Raw genomic sequence first — 22419 nt, forward strand, 5'->3', positions numbered from 1 at the left:
AACAGTTCAAACAGGTTTGTGCCATTTCATTTACAGTCCTGTAAGCATTGTTTTGATTGTTCTTCTACTTTCTACCTTCTTTTACTCTTATGCTTTTCAACAGTATTTTTTGAGTTACTGTTGTTAATAATTCTACATAATACACATGTTCTTTATTAAAAACTAAGCAAATTTTAATGATCTGGTCTCTTTTTAATGCACTTTTAAGTGCTGTTTATGCCCAGAGTGGTTCGTATTTGCAGTTTTTTATTGTACTGAACACATTGGTGACATTAGTTCAGTTTCTTTTTCTAAGTGTATTTATTAATACTGAAAATTGTTTCAGTCTTTCTGTGATGTCATTATTGTTTTCTGTGGTTGCTGGCATTTGGTGCCTTTTGTGTACATGTTTCTAAAGTAATTCTACCCAGAGATAACTGGGAGTGCAGCATGTTCTTCCTAGTTATCCGAGATTATGGATAAACAATTTGAAAGTTAGTGAGTTTGCTTTGTTTAGTGATTTTTAGTATTTGCTACAAATTATCATCTACAAATACAGGGTTTTGTTGTGGGTTTGATTACAGATCAATTTGATTTCCAGGTAACAAACTTGGCTAGGAATTCTGACAAACATTTCATCTTCTGGTCCCTTATTCTGAGTTTTTTGCTCTTTACCATATTTGGCAGAGCACAAAAGGCTTGCTGCTGGTTTCTGACTTCCCTGCAACTCTGTAGAAGAAGAAGAAGCCTCAGTAAAGTAAAGAATTAATTAAAAATTAAATCAAGGTGGGCGGCACGGTGGTGCAGTGGTGGCACTGTTGCCTCGCAGTGAGGAGACCTGGGTTCACTTCCCGGGTCCTCCATGCATGGATTTTGCATGTTCTCCCCATGTCTACGTGGGTTTCCTCCAGGTACTCTGGTTTCCTCCCACAGTCCAAAGACATGCAGACTAGGTGCATTGGCAATCCTAAATTGTCCCTAGTGTGTGCTTGGTGTGTGTGTGTGTGCCCTGCGGTGGGTTGGCGCCCTGCCCAGGGTTTGTTCCTGCCTTGCGCCCTGTGTTGACTGGGATTGGCTCCAGCAGACCCCCGTGACCCTGTATTAGGATATAGCAGATTGGATAATGGATAGATGGATGAATTAAATCATGGCTGTTTCTATTCTGTCAACTGATACAGCAGTAAAGACACCTAGAGATTTTTTATAGTTCAGAAAATATTGCAAATATTTTTGCTTCTCCAAACAGCTCAGTCCTGCACCTCCACCCCAGTCAAACAATCAAACCCTTTTCTTTCTTTTACTTTACTGATCCACCTCCACTTTGGTCTCTGTTCCTTTTTCTTCCATGTACTTCCATTCCCATCTTTTGCCTATATATTCATTGTCTTTTTCCATACCATTTTAACATAATTTCCTGTACATTCTAAGATATCTCGAACACCTTTGTTTTATGAAAATAATATATATATATTTATATATATATTATTTTCATAAAAACGCGTGTGGTTGATTAGAAAGTCAGCAAACGTCTGCCACGTCCTCTCATTTACGAGAAGCAGATCAAAGATATGTGATACGTTATCTGCCAAATAATAAAAAGAATACATGACACGTGTTTCGCCATGACTGAAAGGGTGTGGTAGATGTTTGCCAACTGGCCACACACCCCTTTCCAGCGACCTCATGACCCCCCATGCTCTCCTAATCCATCTACTGACTTCATAAAAAGAGTCATGAATGTCACTATCAAGTAAATAAACCTCTCAATACTCTCGCAGCAGGCAGACATACTGCTGATGGCTGTGCCTAAGAGGTCAATAAAGGCCTGGATCTTGGTTTTTATCCAGGACACTCACAAACCCAGACACTCAGACTCCTTGCTTAGTCTCTCGAGAGCCTCAATCAGAGCCTCCATTGACTCTGTAAAGATCACAGCAGCATCAGTAAAGTCAAGATTAGTGAATCTTTTTTCAACATCCATCCATCCATCCATTATCCAACCCGCTCTATCCTAACTACAGGGTCACGGGGGTCTGCTGGGGCCAATCCCAACCAGCACAGGGCGCAAGGCAGGAAACAGCCCACCGCATATTTTCAACAACATACATATATATATATATATATATATATATATAACATACATATATATAATAAAAACAGATGCTAGATAAAAGATAGAAGCAGTCAGATGTTTTGCCTCACACATCCAGTGTCCTGGGTTCAAATCCACTGATTGGTGGTTCCTGCCTTGTGACTGATAATGCCAGGATAGGCTCATTCAACCCTGTAATGAATTAATAGAGTTTGTGACTATTTTGTCGTGATAAACAGAATAAGAATAATGTAACCTAGTATTTCCAAGAAAAATTAATTCTGGTCTAATGCAAGAGCAATTTAACTGACAAATTGTTTACATTTGCAGCACATTGTAATGTTTAAAAACTGAATATTAGGGTTTGCATCATTGCTGGAATAAGAAGGAAAGGTTGGTATATTTTCTTTTAAAACTAATAATAAAAAATCTGGTTACAACTTTTTTGCTTTAACACAACAGTTTCTCTCCAGATAGAGCTACTGCTCATGTAGACTAGAAGCCAGAGCTTGCTAAAATTATTAATGTTAAATCAGTGGAATTTCTCAGATGAGCAGCCAACCCACTGCTTTCAAATTTTGATTTGTATTGCATTACCATATGGATGACTGTATTTTTCTCCAATTTAATTTTTTCAAGAAAGTTTTTCTTTCTTGTCAATGTTATCCAAATAGTTATTAAAACCAGAAATGGTCAGACTTTGGTCATGACAAAAAGACATTTTTATATAATTAACAGACGATCCAGATAAACCAAAAAGAACATTTCTGTCCAATCAAAGCAGCAATAAATTCCTAATTCTGAAAGGACCAAAATGGTTCATATTGTAAATGCCTAACACAGCAGTGTACTCTAAAGTTAAGAAATGGAATTTAAACAATAGCGAGGCACTGATAATCAGATTATGTTTGCCTCAAGATGGAGAGTGTTTTAATATTCTTATTATCATACTGTAAATCTAGTCCTAACGGCCCAATTAATTTTAATCAAAGCAACAACAAAATAGGCAAATAAGGTAAATGGCAGTACATACTTACTCTAGTCTTTATGAGAGTATGTCCAGCTAGTGCATACTATATAATCCTGGGCATGTATTCACCTTTCACTCCAGTCACCACAGTGGAGAGGTTAGTAAAATGCAAATTTCGCTTTTATGTTCAACTGTAATTACTTTTGTTGTTAGCGTTGATGCAAACTGACATGGTCTGCCTATGGGAAAAAGGCAAAGGGAAGCTGGAGTCAGTCCAACTGTTGTCAAGTCTGAATTTTAGCCGTTTTGAAAGCATTCTGCAAGATGTTTTTTAAGAGTTTAAAGTCTTTCCAAATGGTAAGTGTAATGTACACAAATGTTATTTGAATATTTTACAGTTTAGTAGTACCATTGTTTGTGAGTTGTTTTGTGTTTTTGTTACAGAGCTCTTGTGTCTCTACTGTATGTCATTTATATGTGATATATACAGTAGGTACTATATTAAAATTAATCCTGTTTTTCTTTAATAACATCTTGAACTGTGAATAGCAAAATGTGGCAGTGCTACCATCACAGAGATCCAGTAAAAATTAAATCCTACACTTGTCACTGTTAGCCTGGATTTTTTCGCACATCCATAAGTCAAGTAGGTTAAGTTTACTGTAAGAGTGAGTGGATTTGTGGATCTTGACTTGTTCCAGATTTACCATAATATTCCTTTTTTAATGCTTCATTGGAAAAGAGAGTTTGCAACATATTTTGTACTTTATGCTAATGTCTAACTTAATACTCTTGTATGAATTCTGTAAAGTTTTAAATTTGGATTTCTCTTTAGAAAAACATTATCTCTCTCTATATATATCTTCATTTGGATCTTGATCTTTGTTTGTCCGCGAATGAATTAGAAGAAGAAGCACTAGATGGCAGTAGAGAGACAGCTAAAACATAGGCATTGCATTGAGAATCTCCTCCAGGCTTATACTACTGAAGACTGTAGTACTCTAGTCACACCTCAAAACACAGACATTCAAACTAAACAAATTGTTGTGCTTTAAATTAACTAAAGAGATCTTCATTTAGATCTTGATCTTTGTTTGTCCGTGAATTCCAAGCATATGTAGATCACCTTCCAGTTTAGTGCGTTGTTGTTACTCACGGATGTCAACAATGTGCCGGAATAATGAAAGGGGGGGTGGTGGACAGTGTTATGCTGGTTAGCTCCTGAGGCCTGGTTAGAGAATGAGATTGCCGAAGATAAAAGGTACGTGCCTACGTAACATATGGATGAAAGAAAGACAGTGGGTAAAATGAATGACAACGTAACAGCAAGTTCCGGAAATTATTATTGTTACATTGTAGACGGAGAGGGCTGCGTGTCTTACAGTTGTACCGTGGCTTGCTCACATGTCAGTGAAGTGATCCCTATTTATGCTTTAAAGAGCCTGGAAACCTGTGTGTCCCCCTTTTATAACCATTGCTCCGTGTATATTGCCTTACTCTTTGGATTACCACAAAGCAACCTGCGAGATTGGAGGAAGGTTGAGAAGAGATCGTGAGAGGAAATGATAGCGTTGTGAAAACGAGACGGACTGTGAATGGACAGAAGCAGAAATGCTTCTACACCACCACATAATTACGATTCGAACAGCGATTCCGAGTAGGCCATTCCTATCGAATCCATATCCAAGGGTTTTCTTTTGTAATTTTGTTTCCCTTATAAAAAATCATAATGCTGTGCGACGAAGGGCCTAGTTCACGACTGGCAGCTGCGTTTAAACAGGGAGCCCTTCACAGACAACTTTAACACGCACAACATAGTTGGGCGCACATGGCTAGTTACATTATAAAAGAAACTATATGTGTGATGAAGAGCCTGGTATGGATCATAACCACGGGCTAAATACAGTAGTGCAGGCCAGGGTTTGAGGTGTAAGACGCTCCACACCCTGGTGGTAATTGCAAAGGCTGTGGCAACATTGTCGACATTGACTTTGACCCTAGACTTCAAATATGAGGCACTATGAACAAGTTTAATGAGTGTAGAACCAGAGGTAAAAACTGCTGTATCATAGATTTGGATAAGAAACCCTAGGAAATTCCTGACATTGGATGTAATCTGTGGACATGTTCGGTAATTACTGGCTGAGGTTTAAAAGCCCCTTCTGGTTATCATACCAAGGAATGTCCAGTTAGGAGTAAAGCTGGTAACAAGTACTTGATTTGTGTGAATAAGTGAGTCCACATTAAGAACAAAATCAGAAGAAGTGAGGATGATGAAATGCGCTAACAGGTAGGAAAGTGAACCAGCCACCTTACTAAGGAGGTAATTCGTGAATCATTGTTTATTTAAGTCCAGTGTGAGTACATTTTATTATTTTGCCCCCTTCTATTTTGTACTGTACTCTCCAAATACCCCATACCCTTCTGGTATTATATCTTTTGTAATAAAACATTTTTTCTTTTTTGGCTTCTTTGGCATCATTTCAGTTAGAGGCCAGCTCAAGTGTTCCCTACTTCAGGTCATATATCAGTGAATGGTCTTAAGTAATAGTAGCAGAGGTAGTAATACTACATGTTGGATGTGCTAGTAAAAATTTCACTGTACTGTGGACAGTTAACAATACTTCAACTACCACCTCCACTATGCTACTATACAGAATTCAGTAAAATTCATACTTGCATTTCCAACCAACAAGCAACATGTCACCACTTTCAAGCATCATGATCAACAAGAATTTGTTAAAATGCCAAATATTATTTAACAGAAAACACAAACATCTATAAACAATATGGCTTCAGGAATGTAAAGACAGTCACAAATGGCAGAAAACAAACAAAAAACATAAAAAGTGGCACCACCAGAATAAATTTACTATATAATAAAATGCTACTGTGTGAATGTATGTGTGTGTGTCCAATCCCTGTGAGCAATCTGATTGATCAGTTTGGTTTTGGTCTGATTGGTCAGTTTGGCTTTGGTGGGTTAATGGGAGAGATGATGACATGATATGTTAGAAGTGCAAATTTCAATTACTGATTGAGACATTTTTTTATTTCTGCAAAATGGAGAATTATTATAACAACAAAGAAAGTGATTTTGGGTCACTAAATACTAATGAGGTGCAAACTAATTGACTGTAAAAGATCGGAAATATTTGCAAGAACACAATGGAGGGGGCCTGTCTATCATTGCTGATAGTCAAAAAGCAGACAGGAGGCAGTGTGTGTAGCAGTTTTTTGTTTTGTTATTTCTGTTTGATATTAGGATAGTAATTTTCCCCACCTTTTATTTATCTTTTGCTTATATGGTGCAGCACTTCCATGACAACTTCTATCTTCTCTCAGTTGCAGCATTTGCCAGGGATACAGTTTCCATCGTTGGGTGTGCATGCATTCATGTTTCAGTCTAACAAACAGCCATGGCCATATTATGAATGAGTGAACTTTACATAATGACTTTATGGTTAACATTGTTAAAATGTATGATTTTACAAGAAATATATTTCCAAGCGGCTTGTTTTTGTTAAAACTATGATCTCATCTTGGACAGCTTTTCTACAATGATTTGTTCTTGCCCTTAATTACAACAAACAATTTGATACTCAGGTGTCTAACACTTGTGTGTTACTTGACTAGATCTCTACCTGGTATTGTATAATATGCATCTGTTTCAATTACTAAATACCTATGTCAGAGGGGGACATTTTTGTACACTGGGTCGTTCCATTTCTCTCTTAGGAAAAGAAACATGTAAATATTACATTTAAAACCCAGCAGTTGGGTTATCCTGTTACTGATTATTGTGATGGCTGTCTATAGGATATCGGTATTTGCTGTCTTGCAAAAGAATCACCGCTTTGAAGTTTTACCTGCTCAAACATACAAACAATATAACATTGTGATAAAAGAACTGCTCCTTCCTTGGAAAATGCTTCTATTTACCTGACTTGGAACTTAACATGTCTGAGAATATTGGTTTCTATTCAGCTGTTTACTCATTGATAGTTGGTAACAATACATTTTGTTAACTTGTGTTTTCATTATTTGTTAAACCTGGAAATTTAGATGTGCCATTGTTTAATCCGATTGTCCAGAACTGATAATGGCAGGGACTGGAGGAGATTTAAACTTCTAGGCAGGAGAAGGCAAAGAGAGGGACAGTCCACTGAGAACATTGCCAAGACACTCGGACAGAGCACAGGGGCTCGCAGGCAGTTGAGGGTACGTGGCTGGCATGACGTGAGGCACAAGGTCGGCAACACTTACTTCAAGGGAGGAAGAGACAGCTCCACAAGGAGACGCCAATTGTGGGTCCAGCGAGAGAGGGAAGCGGCATGAATAGGACCGAGCAAAGCTGGCAGACAAGAAATGAGGCGTCCCTAGATCACAGCAACACAAGGAGCCCAGAGTGGAAAAAAAGGAACGACGAAGAGACGCTGACAGGGATACCACGATTTTGATAAAACTTCTGTTGGGAAACGAGTGTCTAGTGAACAGACTGCATCAGTGGGCAGTTGGACGGTTAATAGTGGGTGTAACAGTGCACAAACTGGACTCTGCACCACTAAAGGTTGTATCCTCCAATTCTTGTTTTTGACGGACTTTTGAGTGTGGATTATGTGTTTTCCTTTTTTAAAAAAAAGGAAATTCATTCCTGGTATTTTTAGATTTTGTTATGTTCGTTTTATCTTTTAAATGTACTTTACATTGTCTTGAGTAATAGAAGTTAGTGTTGCTTTTCCTGAAATTACTGTTGTGTCTTTCATTGTGTGTTTACTCACCACCCAATTTAAACAAACCTGTGTGCTATTATCGGTAAATTTCAAGAGTTCCCAGTCTCTTAATAAAATTGGGTGGCGTACTCGGATATTTTAATGGTCTAAGTTAGATTACCTGTAAGTGTGACCAGACACCTGTCACACCTATTTATATTGTCCCTTTATGGATAGATCTATATTATAATAAAGTACAGTGATTTAAATACTAGAAATTGTGGTATAATAATTATCTTTTATGGTAATTAGCAAATTAGCAAATAGGTGATACAGTGGAACCTCGGGTCACGAACATCTCAGACCACGTACAAATCGGGTTTCAAACAAAAAGTTCACCGAGAGAGAGAGAGAGAGAGCGCGAGAAGGCAGTTAAAGAAGGCAGTAAGAGAATGCACCGGGCTTGTTTTTAAAGAGACTGCAAGGTTAGTTTTCTCTGTTAAACGTTTTCTCAGTGTTATTCAGTGTTTTTACATTTAGTTTACTATTACATTGTGCATTCTATGGTATAATTAACTATTTTTGTGCTTAAAAATCTTTAAACAAAATATATTTACATACAGGTTGTACGGCCCGGAACGAATTAATTGTATTTACATACAATCCTATGAGGGAAATTACGACTAAATCGGGTTGCAACCAGAGTTTTGGAACAAATTACGGTCGTGACCCGATGTTCCACTGTATTCAAAATGTGTTCTCCAGATGTGGCTACACTTAGCTCATACATCTATAGTTGTAGGTCTTATGCTATGAACAGGTTTTGTTCCTGTGCACCTTTGTAGCCCCATTTGATTTGTAATTTAGAAGATGCACTAAAAAATGTTTGTTAATGGAAAAATCAGCAACAACGCATAATGCTTTATTACTTATTTTACTGGAAAACATTTAAACTTATTAATAAAATGACAGTATAAAGTATAGTCGGTACCCTTTGAGGAGTTTGTGTGCAAAGTTGTGGTTTAACGTGCCTTTTAGTATGCATATCTTAACCTAGAAATAGCACACATTTGGGCCTTCTTGTTGAGCAACAGTGTTATGCTCTGGCACTTTGTTGTGTCAAATGAAATTCTGTTTGATTTAGTTTATTGCATATTCACTCCAAAGGATATTTGTTGCGAGTCAAAAATACACAGTTTTATTTGTGTTGTAATCACGAATTACACAGTACAAATAACACTCAATCATTGGTACTGGGCTGCTGTCCCAGAAAGAAGACTTTGAAATTGGAGCAGGCCAGTGTTGTGTTCAGGAATTGGACTTCATATTTAGCAGTGTGAGTCAGCAATACATGTATAAAAATTGATTTTAAAGTAAACATTTCAGCAGATGGAGCCTTCAAGTAAATGTCTGCCATAAATCTCTGGCTATAGAATTAGGTGAACAAAGCAGTAAGTTTAAGAATTTTTTCAAAAAATACAGAATAGTTTGTTCTACTAGCTATGTGTTATAATGTAGCTTTTTGTAGATAAGTGCACCAATAATTTAATACATACTGAAGTAAAAAACAAAGTTAAATAAAATGCTTGTGAACATGTGTAATAATATAATCAAATGGAACTTTAAAAGTTTTATAAGGTAAACATAGCTTACAATGTAAAATGATGAAATGAAATGAGACAGGAAGGAGGTAAATAATAAAATATATATACAGTATAGTATTAGTGATCAACATTTTCTACACTCTAGTTAAGAGTTTCAAAGCCCAATATTTTCTCTCAAACACAGGCACAAGCTGGAGCCAATCCTGGACTGGACACTAGTCCAGCACACATTACTCTTGTTGCCTCACTATACTGTGCCTATAAAAAGCCTTCTCCTCTTTGGAAGTTTTCACATTTTATTGTTATACAACTTTGAATCACAGCAGATTTAATTTGGATTTTTGACACTTATCAACAGGCAAAGACATTTTAATGTCAAAGTGTAAAAAGATTTCTGCAAAGTGGTATAAATAAATTACAAATATAAAACACAAACTATCACATACATAAATATTTAACCTTTAGTATGGTACACACAAATGCAGCCAAGCATAAACTCAAACCTACACAGGGCTGTCTTAAAAACAACAGATGTGGCCAGATCCAGGACAATGAACTGAGATCAGAGTGCAGATCACAATTCAATTGAGAACTGTTGACTGGACTTGAGAAAGGCTGTTCACGCACTATCCCCATGTACTCTGTTGGAGCTTGAGCAGTTTTGCAAAGCTAGAACAGGGATGAAATAGCAGTGTCCACATGTGCAAGGCTGTCATGAATGTGTTTCCTCTAGGGGTTGCTAGCTCCCTAGTTGGAATTAGTTCTTTTGTAAATGAGGCGTTTTAAGTAACCCAAAACTATATAGAAATAATGTAAAAAGGCGATATCCCTCCCATAGTGATACAGCGGTAAAAATCACATACAAGAAAATAACAGCTTTCTTTAATGACAATTTACTCGGCATAACAGATGAAAAGAAGCCATAGCGACACATTGTGTAATGTTTATCATTTTTCATCACTACAATGAAAGGATATTCAGGATGGATGACGTTATCACCCATCCGACCATCGGCTTTGAGGTATTTGGCTGCTGTCCAAGTCTTTTTATACTGCCTTCTCCACGTGCAGGCCCTTACTTAGGTTCCAGACAAGGCCAGAAGAGGATTCAGTTTCATCTCTAACATATAGAAATAGTACAATGCCCATTTTCGTAGTTCTACCTTTCTCTCTTCAAATGCTTGCCTAGTAGTTCTAAATGCTGAGAGCCCCGTGTGCTAACTTTGGCCTGGCCTATACATGTGAATGGATTTATAAAATAATTTTTGTACAGAGCACAGTGACATTAAACTTATATTCTTATTACAAACCACCCTTTGTCACCGGATCTGTGACAAAAAATAATACTTGAAGGTCTTATCCACAAAGCAAAAGGTATTCGATCCCCCTTCACAGTGTAGACAGCTCCTCAAGAGCATTTGTGGGAATGTTGGGTGTAGTGCCACTATAGCTCTTGTTTCATTCATCTAATATACCAGCGTAAATAAATATTAACAATGATAAGTTACAGTACACTTGGACGAACAGTAACATTTAATATGGTGTTACTAAGTAGTGATCATTGTATCCCACCAGCGGTGTAGGTGGAGATCTTCTGTTATGTTTTTTATTTCTTACATAGTCAGTGTTATAACAATATCACTGGGCCTGTGCAGTGGGTACCATAGCCTCAGATTACACTATAAATCTATATATCATCTTGGTGGACTTTACTATTCTTTGGCACTCATAACATTTCTAACTTCAGTATGTTGATATATGTGCCCCAACCTTTGGTGTCTGATCCCTTTATATGAGTTACAATAGTTGTAACATAAATCAGATACTATTCTAGATCTATTGCAATGATTATTAATAATTGTTCTTAACCAGTATTATTGCATAATTGTACACTATCTTTTATCCTCCCCAACTTTACTATGGAATGTTCTACTCCCTTTCAGTTTATAAGTTAACATCATTGGTGGTAAATTATGCATATCCTCATACCTTTCAGCCCCTCTTATAACATTTTAAAGTATATTCCTAAGCTTTCTATATACATGCCTTGTCCAACCCAGTGGTTTGTAGACAAAGTCTTTTGCTTGGTGGCTTTGCAGATCCTTCTGAACAAACGTGTGGCTGGTACAAGAAACTAAAGTCTTTGCCATTACTGGAACAGAAACCAAACAGTCTAATTGCCATTAGAGAGCCAATGAGATGAACCTATGGTGACTGTCCTTTTAGCAGAGGAACACTTCACTTATCCAGCACTGGATACAGCAGTCAATCAAGGGAGTCTTTTGCTGTCATCTCACTTCAGTGGCATTTCACAGTCTGTGTTAAAGTTCATAAAACTTTGTTTCTGCAGCAAATGTCTGCACGACCATAGTATGGCTTCAGATTTACTTAGCTGGACTTACAATCTTTCTCTGATTCCACAGTCCTTCCACTCTGGACAAGCAAGTCGTTTCTTCACCAGCTATTATCAGATATGTACAGCAGACCAAGAGTCATTAGTGCAGTACAGTTACTGTAAATCTTTGTTCGTAGAACACCACCTTTTCTTCATTGATAAAGCTCTACCACTGAGTTGGAGAGACCTTAACAACCACAAAATTGAGTGGTCAAACTAAAATACTTGCTAGGCTAAATAAAGAAGGGTGAAGGACAGAGCAAATACATAACATAAAACAATACTTTATCAATCATATATGTATAATACAATACAGCACTATTAATGAAAATCCTAAACTCTCAGTTCTAGTCTCATATCATAAATAACAGTTAAATACATTTAAACCAGGCTAGTAAAAATGTTTCTTCAGTAGGATAATACACTAAACAAAATTAACACATTGCATCAGTTATACATCACAGATGTCTTAAATTATAACAAGATTTTACATATTTGAACTTATGGGTGTATTAATTTTTGTCTAAAACAAAAATCTTATAACATCTATAACCTATAACAAACTGTAGCTTATTTTATCAAGAGACAAATCTCTTAAATGTCTTTAAGATATTACAACAGCACAGTTTATATAGACTAATGGTAAACCTTTGAATTATTCCCATATAATATAAATTTCCTAATATATAACTGACTTAACAATCCATTTAGCTATGTGCATTATCACTGAATACTAACCTTAATACATTCTTCTAACAATAAATCTTCATAAAATTAATCACTAACTGATACAAATGAATACATGTATTCAGTTCTAATACATTTCATTATTACTGAAGTGTTAATAATAATAATCATTTGACATGCATCAAAATATGTAAATCCTCTTAACTGTTTTTATATGAAGACTAGAGAAAGAAATTAGTCTAGTTTAATGTATTATTATACAGAATGTTATATCCTTACACTCGCACTTACTAATCAGCATGCAAGGAAATAATTCTAATAATTGCTGTTTATTAATTGATTGATAAGCAAATATTCACCACCCCTTTGGTCATATTATATCTAATTTCTCTACCCAAACTTTCTGTTAAACTATTTCTTGCAGCTTGTATAGGAATAAGCTGTGTTTGTTTCATCCATTGGTCACAGGGTTTGCTGAATCTGGAGAAAAAGAACATCTATAGTTTTGAAGTTATATAGTTTTTATGCTTATAATACTTTTATTGAAATTCAGCTTTTTAAATTCTTAACTCTTTAACTGACCACACTACAGGCTGTCCTTCTGCCTTCAGTTAAAATTTTCTAAGATTCATTCAAGATCATAGGTCAGTTTTATTTAACACTGCATCGGCTTGTAGACTTCAAAGGCATTCCAGGCTCACTGACTAGGCACAGGATGCATTACAAATACCAATAACAAGTTATTCTTATGATCACTTTTGATTTTACTTGCTATAGAATTTTTAGATACTAATACAATTACATTTGGATATAATCCCCTATTATGTGGGGCATCCCCCATTTTTTAGGGTTTGTTTCACATTATTAATTAGTCACCTGACAAATACAGAAGCACAGACTGTTAGACACAGACTTACAAATGACATATAACAGCATTTGCCACCCCAGACTCTAAATAAGACTAATTAATCTTCTATTTTTCTTTAATAGATTGTATCCCACTTCATGCCCAAGTAGTTTACTTGGCAAAGGCAGAAGTTCTTTCAACACATTCAGCACACTGGAGAAAGCAACTGTTCACAAACAAACAGCCTGCACTCTTTGCAGTCATTTCTACACACTTAGCAATTGCTTCATTCTTTTAAATATCTTCACAATATTCTCATACTCATGTTCTCTTTTACAATTGCACTTCATTCACAGAATAAAGTTCTTTTACAATTGTATTTCATTCACAGAGATCTCTATCACACGTGCTATAAACTCACTCGTGGTTGTGCTTTTTTTAATTTATATAAGGTTTTACCATTCAACACACTTAAACATGTCTTTCCCTTCATGCTTATTTACTTATCACGACCATCAAACAATTACTTCTTTACTTTCATGCTTATCATTACAATCAAACAACTTCTCAGGACGCAAGCTGGTATTACTTTCATTAAATTAGGAGTACATCTTACCTCATTTTCATACACCGCTAGTCTCTAGATCATAAAAACTCCGTGGCGAACCAATTCAGCGATAATCAAGGAAAAATATTTCCGTAGCGATCCAATTCAGTGACAACAAGATGAATCCACCCATCAGGAAATCACGCGGCACAATTCCACAGCAAGAAAGCATTCCCAGAAATAGTTACGCAGACACAAAGAATATCCAGACTCAACAAGGAAAACATACATGCTTGAACCTTTATTTCCTATCACCGGGAAAGAGTGCTAGCCACTGCGCCACCATACTCTTTACCATAATAGTTTCTAAAATGTACAACCTCCATTCATGCACATCAGGCACATTCTGCTTTTTGCAAGAACCTGTCTCCCTTCTCATTTATTGTTATAAAAAGAGATTTTTTCCTTTAAACTTGATCAGGGTTTGAAAGGAAAAATGTTTTGCACGTTTATAATAAGTTTTAAACAAAAGTAGAGACATTTTACTTACTTTATCCCAATTATACATAGATAATTATATTTCTTTTTTCAATTAGAGCTTTTTTTTTTTGGTGCTATTTGTGTACACATTCTACAGTTTCGTTTTTAATACTAACCTATAACATAGGTTTGTAATTTAAGCAATAGCAGTATATTTTTACCACACGTCATGACACTTTCAGTGTATGAGGCCAAAACCTTTAACCTTTAAACTTTTAACATTTTTAGGCAGCTTGATAGCAACAGCTACACTGCTCATAAACTGATTTTTGAACAGGCGGAAGAATCACATATTTGGATTATATCGGGCTGGTATTAGGCCATTAAAGATTTCTACAATTATTTTAGTGAGTGCGATCAAGACTTTATGGATTGTATCACCATTGACATTGTTTATCTTTATGTATTTGACTGCCAGACCCGCTGGATGAGTGACTCATCAGACAACAAAGTAAATGCATGCCTGCATGTATCAACTCTTAATAATGCGCAGTTTTTCATAGCTTTACAAAATACTATTTCTAATGGCTAAAAGTGTAACTTATACAGTGTTCCCCAACACAGCATTTACTTCTCTGGCAGGTTTTTGACATTCTTACGGCATTTGATTAATCTGTGTTGTCCACCCGGGTGTCGTATCAGTTTCGTTTTTATTTTATTATTATAGCCCATATTTTCAAGACCACCTTTCACGGTATTAAAATCCCATTTCAGGCATTTAAGGCAATATAACTCGGTCACGGGAATCCATGACAGTGCGCGCAACCATCCCGATATACTCAGTATATGACCGAGACCTTCCATGCCATCATTATCAGAAGCATATATGATACATTATAAATATGATACGGTTATTAATTTAGCCACAATCCTGTTTGTGACACCAGACTGCTAAAGGTACATTTGATAAATACTGAATTAAAGGGAAAGAACACTTATGTGATCAGTTATTTTGTGTTTTATATTTCCACTTCATTTAGACTACAGAAATCTTTTTTTATTTTGACATTAGTGCACCTTTTTCTGTTGACTAATGTCAAAAAAGTCAAATCCACTGTGATTCAGTATTATAATAAAATGTGACAAATTCCAAGGAGGTAAATACTTTTTATAGGCACTGTAAATTGGAGTAATAAGCATTATTTAATTGAACTAGTTTAAGTAAGTGAGGTCTCTACATCACAATAAAGAAATTTCTGTTATAGAAAGTTGCAGAAGAGATACCACATCAATCTGAGAGTTGGAGAATATTTATTAAGGCTGAAGGAATTGGGTATTTGTATGAAAATGGAGATAGCAGAAATAATTTAATGGGATATTTACATGTATAAAATGAACTACAACACTGTCACTTGAAAACATATTTTTAGTTGGCACAAGGGCAGAAAATGTACAGTAAGCTGATTTTACATAAATATGAGATGACACTTTTTCACCCAGAATTGCAAATTTATGGAGCCGACTGTCTTGCAGTGTGACTTTAAGTAGCACCCTGAGGACATTTAAGTAACAACATGATATTATTTTAAACCACTAAATGAATAAAATATGACAAGCCATATTTGGATGAATGGTTTATTCCATTTTGTTTTTAATCTATAGTATGTAATTTTCAAAAAAGTAGGCAAACACTGGATGATAATGATGAGCTTTTAATTGCAAATTGGTGCTAGCAAAATGTCCCAATATCGAGCAAAGCAGTCATTAATAAAAAGTGTGATTTACTTTCACATGATAAATTTTTAATTTATGATCTATTTCTGTACATTATGTATTGCTACAATGCTTTCTTTCCATCGACAAATGACATTTGCTAAAGAAATTCTTCATGATTACTTTATTTTATAATAGCAAAATAGTTCACTAAATGTAACAATACTACGTGGAATAATTTGCTTTCAAACAAAAACTGGATAAAACATGTGCCTTTTTCTAATAGCAGAAAACATCTAGGCGGATAAAGGAAATTCTCAGGGGAACAATATCATCTGAAGAAGTGCGCTCTCAATTTGAGCCTGCAGGCATGATTGTGGAATGCACCTGGTAAAACTTCAAACAGTGCTCAGAAACATCCTCACAGAGGTCACACAGAAGCTAAAAAATAGATGCTGGATTCATTCAGTACTTCAGCACAAATTTTGAAAATGGCTGTGCTGCACCAGTTTGGATGAAAGGTACCGTATAAGGAAAATGAGGCAAACTACCCAGAGGTTATGTTTTGCCACCCTTTATTATTTCTGTAATTTTAGTTATTTACATAACGCATTCATCACTCTACCCTATTTTGAATTCTCTTAATCCAGCAGAGGATTACTGAGAAAGCCCATACCAACAGCACCTTGCATATGACTGGAACCATCCCTAAATGGGAAGGTGGCCTGTCACAGGGTACACCCACACACACACTCATAATATTCACATGGGACCAATTCTTAGTCCCCACATTGTTCATTTATGAGAGCAAAACCAAAGTAGCTGGAAAAAACAACCCAGACACAGGGCAAGCAAAGAAACTGGATCTGAACAGCACTCAGGAGCTGTAATGTGATATTGCTAACCACTGAACCACTGTGTCTCCATGACGGAATACTTTTGTTTAGATTTTATTTTTGTGAAAGAGGTAGCTATTTGCAGTGTGGTTCAGGTTCTTTTATATCCATTTATACTTGTGTCTGGATGGTGTGACAATAAAACGTTACTAACTTACTAACTAAATTAGGACCCTTCACAAATTTTCTTCTGCATCTTATAAACAAGAAACTGAAGTTGTTGTTCTTGTTTTTGTGCCAGCATTACCTACAAGCATCCATTATAGGGTGCTAAAATCTATTCAGGCTACAGCAAGAACAAAGCAGAAATCAGTAGTGGATGGGATGTTGGTATATACAACCAGGATCATAAAAAGCCAATTTCTGTTTAAGTTGAACATAACATTGTCTTTGGAAAAAAAGTACCATCTGGAGCAATCTCAGGCAACCATATGGGATGCAGAAAATTCCATGTGGATTGTACACTAGCTAAGAATGGAAATCCTATGAGAAAGCATCTGCACCTCGCAGCCGCTATTTCTTGTTTTCTGCAGACAAGACAATTAAATCACATAGCAGTTTGCAAGGATTTGCATTGAAAGTGCTTTTGTTTACACTGATAGGCTGCACAGAGAATTCTTCCACATTTTAACATACTGCTATATATTGATAAGATTTGGATTATGCAAAAGCAGTGGTAAAAGTCATTTTTAGTAAATTAATGGTAGGTTAAATTGTCAGTCAGTCATTTTACAACCTGCTATATCCTAACACAAGGTCACAAGGGTCTGCTGGAGCCAGTCCCAACCAACACAGGGTGCAAGGCAGGAACAAATCCCAGGCAGGGCGCCAGCCCACCACAGGACACGCATGGACACACACTATGGACAATTTAGGATGTCCAGTGCACCTTACCTGCATGTCTTTGGACTGTGGAAGGAAACCGGAGCACCCGGAGGAACCCCACGGAAACACGGAGAACATGCAAACTCCACGCAGGGAGGACCCGGGAAGCGAACCCAGGTCTCCTTACTGTGAGGCAGGTTAAATTGTTTTTAAGTATTTACCAACTTATGTTAAATGTTTGGCTTTATATTACTGTATAGATCAATTAGTTAAATAAATAATAGAAAGTGTTACTTTAACCATTGTCATGCATGTGTGCTCGGGAGGCAACTTTAGGGCTCTGGTGATGGTAATTACCCACTGAATCAGGGGTTGGCGATGTTTGCTAATGCCTCCCTCTGCAGAACAGAAGTCTGACAGCCATTCCACCTCTGATGTCACTTTTATTGTCTGCCCTCCTGCTCTTGCCCCTTCTTGCCCGTGTAATAAGTTGAGAAGCAGACAACAAAAAGGTTTGGGGTTTTCCGGCCCCTTATATTGTCGACACTCCAGATTTTCAGAACAAAAAATACGGTCAGACATAAACAACTCATGTGCGATGCCATACTGTGCGTCGCGGCCATTTTTATAGGGGAGGAGCCGGAAGTGCAGGAATGCTGGGAAGAAGTGAGGAATGATGGGAAGGCATGACGTCATCAAAGATGGCGGAGGGAGGGCGGAAGTATACGTAGTGCGGTCAGGTCTTATGGCGGAGTGTCTTTGGTTCTGTAAAACAAAGAAACAAGGTTAGTACCCCGCCTTTCCCCGCCGGCGAACACCCTTCGATGTGTTTTAGGATCCGTCCGCGACCTCCTACTCGCGCATGCATGACATGACCCCCCCCTCAGCCCGAAACCGTCAGGACGGGCAGACCAAACCGAGAGGTTGTGGATACGGGAGAGAGCATCGGCGTTGGCCTGAAGGCCGCCTCGGCGATAAGTGACCGTGAACTTATAAGGTTGCAAGTCCAAGAACCACCTAGTGACCCGCGGGTTTGACTCTTTATGTAAGGACATCCACTGTAACGCGGCGTGGTCAGTCACCAGAGTGAACTCGCGACCCAACAGGTAGTACCGGAGATAAGTCACAGCCCATTTTATGGCCAGGGCTTCCCTCTCCACCGCCGATACCGGTGTCCCGTCCAGCAGTTTCCGTCTCAGGTACATTACGGGGTGTTCAACACCATCGATACTTTGGCTTAACACGGCACCCAAGCCTGTGTCCGAAGCATCGGTCTGGAGAATGAACGGAGCTCCAAAATCCGGAGTCCGCAATACAGGCGCTGACGTTAGGGCCTTTTTTAAGTCACTGAATGCATGTTCTGCCATATCGGTCCATACCACGTGGAGAGGAGCACCTTTCTTTGTCAAATTAGTCAAGGGTGCTGCTCTTTCGGAGAAACGGGGTACGAACCGGCGGTAGTACCCAGCTAGCCCCAAGAAAGACTGCACCAGTTTCTTGGTACTCGGTCTGGGGCCATTCTAGGATGTCTTTAACTTTGGAGCATTGTGGTCTCACCTGTCCTCGTCCCACTAGGTACCCTAAATATTTGGCCTCCTGTAAGCCAAAGAAACATTTTCAGGGATTAATGCGGAGGCCGGCGTTAGCCAATGTCGCGAAGACAGCTGAGAGCTGCGACAAGTGTTCCTCCCAGGTGCCGGAATAGATGACTGCGTCATCGAGGTAGGCGGCACTATAGGACTGGTGAGGCTTCAACACTCTATCCACCAGACGTTGAAAGGTAGCCGGTGCCCCGTGCAGCCCAAATGGGAGGACCTTATACTGCCAATGCCCGCTAGGGGTGCTAAAGGCTGTTTTTTCTTTCGCGGATGCCGTTAAAGGAATCTGCCAATACCCTTTTGTCATGTCGAGGGTAGTCAAGTATCGGGCGGCACCCAGCCGCTCCAGAAGGTCATCAATGCGGGGCATCGGATAAGCATCGAATTTGGAGATCTGATTCAGACGTCTAAAGTCATTACAGAATCTCCATGAGCCGTCAGGCTTGGAGACGAGGACGATTGGACTAGACCAAGGGCTGTTACTTTCCTCGATTATGTCCATATCCAACATCCGTTGCACCTCCAATTCCACTTCGGCGCGTTTTGCCTCGGGGAGTCTGTAGGGTCTCTCCCGAACGATCATCCCGGGTTCCGTGATTATATCGTGCGCAATCAGCTTAGTTCGGCCCGGTGTCTCGCTCACCACTTCAGGGATGGCATGGACAGTGTTAATAATCTCCTGCCGTTGTGAAGGGGTAAGCTCTTTACCGAGGTTAAGGGCGTTCCCGCCAGCGAATAAGGAGAGGGACCTACTAACGTTGGGAGACTCTTCCTGGTCTTTCCAAGGTTTTAATAAATTAATATGGTAGATTCTCTCGGTTGACGACGATTAGGTTGGAGAACCAAATAGTCGACCAATCCTTTTCTTTCTTTAACCTCGTATGGCCCTTGCCAGTGAGCTAACAATTTAGAATGGGATGTGGGAACAAGTACCATCACTCGATCCCACGGACGGAACTCTCGGAGGACCAAGTTACGGTTGTAACGTGATCTTTGAGGATTGGCTTAATTTTCTCGAGCTTGTCACGCAGTTGCGCAACATACTCAAGTACATTTGAGGAGGGCAGAGGTTCTGCCTCCCAGCCCTCTTTTAGGATATCCAAAAGTCCCCGGGGCTGTCGCCCATATAATAATTCAAAAGGGGAGAAACCCGTGGACGCTTGGGGTACCTCCCTGTAGGCAAAAAGGACGAGCGGTAGGAGCTGCTCCCAATTCCTGCCATCGGCGCTGACTACCTTACGGAGCATCTGTTTGAGCGTCTGATTAAAACGTTCAACCAACCCATCTGTTTGGGGGTGATATACAGATGTCTTCAGGTGCTTTATTCTGAGTAATCTGGCAACTTCCTTGAACGTATCCAAAGTGAATGGTGTACCCTGGTCCGTGAGGACTTCTTTAGGAATACCCACTCTTGAAAATACATTAACCAATTCCCGTGCGATATTTTTTGTAGTAGCGGAGCGCAGGGGAACCGCCTCTGGGTATCGGGTCGCATAATCAACCATGACTAATATATATTTAAAGCCACGGTTTGAGGGTTCCAGGGGTCCCACTAAATCTACCCCAATTCTATCGAACATGATTATTCAGAGCTTTATATACTATTAGTTGTATTTTAAATTCAGTTCTAAAAGACATGGGTAACCAGTATAATGATGCTAAAACTGCTCAGAGGTGCTCAGATTTTAAATTTAGGATTGCTGCTGCATTCTGAACTAACTGCAACTGAGTGAAGTCTTTTTTAGGTAGTCCAATCAGAAGTGTTTTACAGTAATTTAGTTGTGTAAAACAAAAGTGTGACTTTATTTATCAGCAGTGTTATAAGAGGTATAACTTTTTCAGTGTTCCTTAAATGAAAAAAAGTATATCTCTTGTAATGTGATTAATGTGCAAGTTTAGGTCAGTGTCCATAGTAATGCCTAAATTTATTACTTCTGCCTTGACTTTTAAAGCACAGTGATCAAGTTTATGTCTGAGTCCCTCATTTTATTCATTAATAATAATACATTTTGAATATATTGAATATAATTAATATTTAATTTAGAATTTTTTTAGTGTGTCCCTATATTATTGTTTAATAATGCTGTTCCAGGTGCTACTGTTTTTTTAAAGCTATGTTATTTCATGGTGTTCTCCCAGTGTCAATGGAGGGTTTTTCTTCCCACATTCGAAAGAAATTCACTTGATTCACTGGTTCCTGTAAACCAAGTGAGCATCCTGGTGTCTGGTTATAGGCTATTACCTACTTTACACTACCCTGAAAAGATTAAATGTGTAAATGTAGCTTTTAGTGACAGCACCAGTGATCTCAGTTCTTTTCCTAACCTGGTTACTTTCTTTGTGGCGTTCACCTCATATCGTGTTGATGACCTGTGTGTGCTGCAGTTTTCACTAAAATTTCTAATAGGTGGTTAACTGGCACCACTAAATTGATTGTGTGTCTGTGTGTGCCCTTTGGTAGACTGTCATTTGATCCACTCAATTCTACATGACAGGCTCTGGCTCCTTTTTAACCTGTCATTGAAACTGTGCATCTAGTAAATGTATTGAGGTTTGGTTGTACTGTATTCTCAAATGATCTAAAGTATCCATGTGCTGCAAAGTAGTTATGTATGTAGTAGAAATCAACATATTAATTAAAGAAAGACACTTGTCATCTACTAAAAAGTCTAGTAAACCTTTTTGAGTCAGTAATCAGGCAGGAGAAAGGCTCTTCATTGTGTCTTTTATTATTCCACAGCAAATGCCTTAGAGGGAGCATCCCTTGTAGTAGTCTGTTACAGCCTGGTCAGAAGTTACAGAATTTACATACAGTGTCTATCAATGCATACATTTTACTCTGGTTGGTTTATTGGTTTACACTCATATGACTTATACAGTATAAAATAAAAGTATTTTATTATATTCTGGTTCTTCCTATATGCTGTGGTTCAAGCCACCACCCTTGCATTCTGTGTATGTAACAACTATCCATTCTGGTTGTTTACAGGACATCTGCCGACTTCTTGGTCATCTTTTAGTCATCATTCATTACACTTTGTGTATTATATTCTTGTCTTTGTTGTTTGCTTGACC

Source organism: Polypterus senegalus, chromosome 2 (genome assembly GCF_016835505.1).
Source record: "Polypterus senegalus isolate Bchr_013 chromosome 2, ASM1683550v1, whole genome shotgun sequence".
Lineage (NCBI taxonomy): Eukaryota > Metazoa > Chordata > Cladistia > Polypteriformes > Polypteridae > Polypterus > Polypterus senegalus.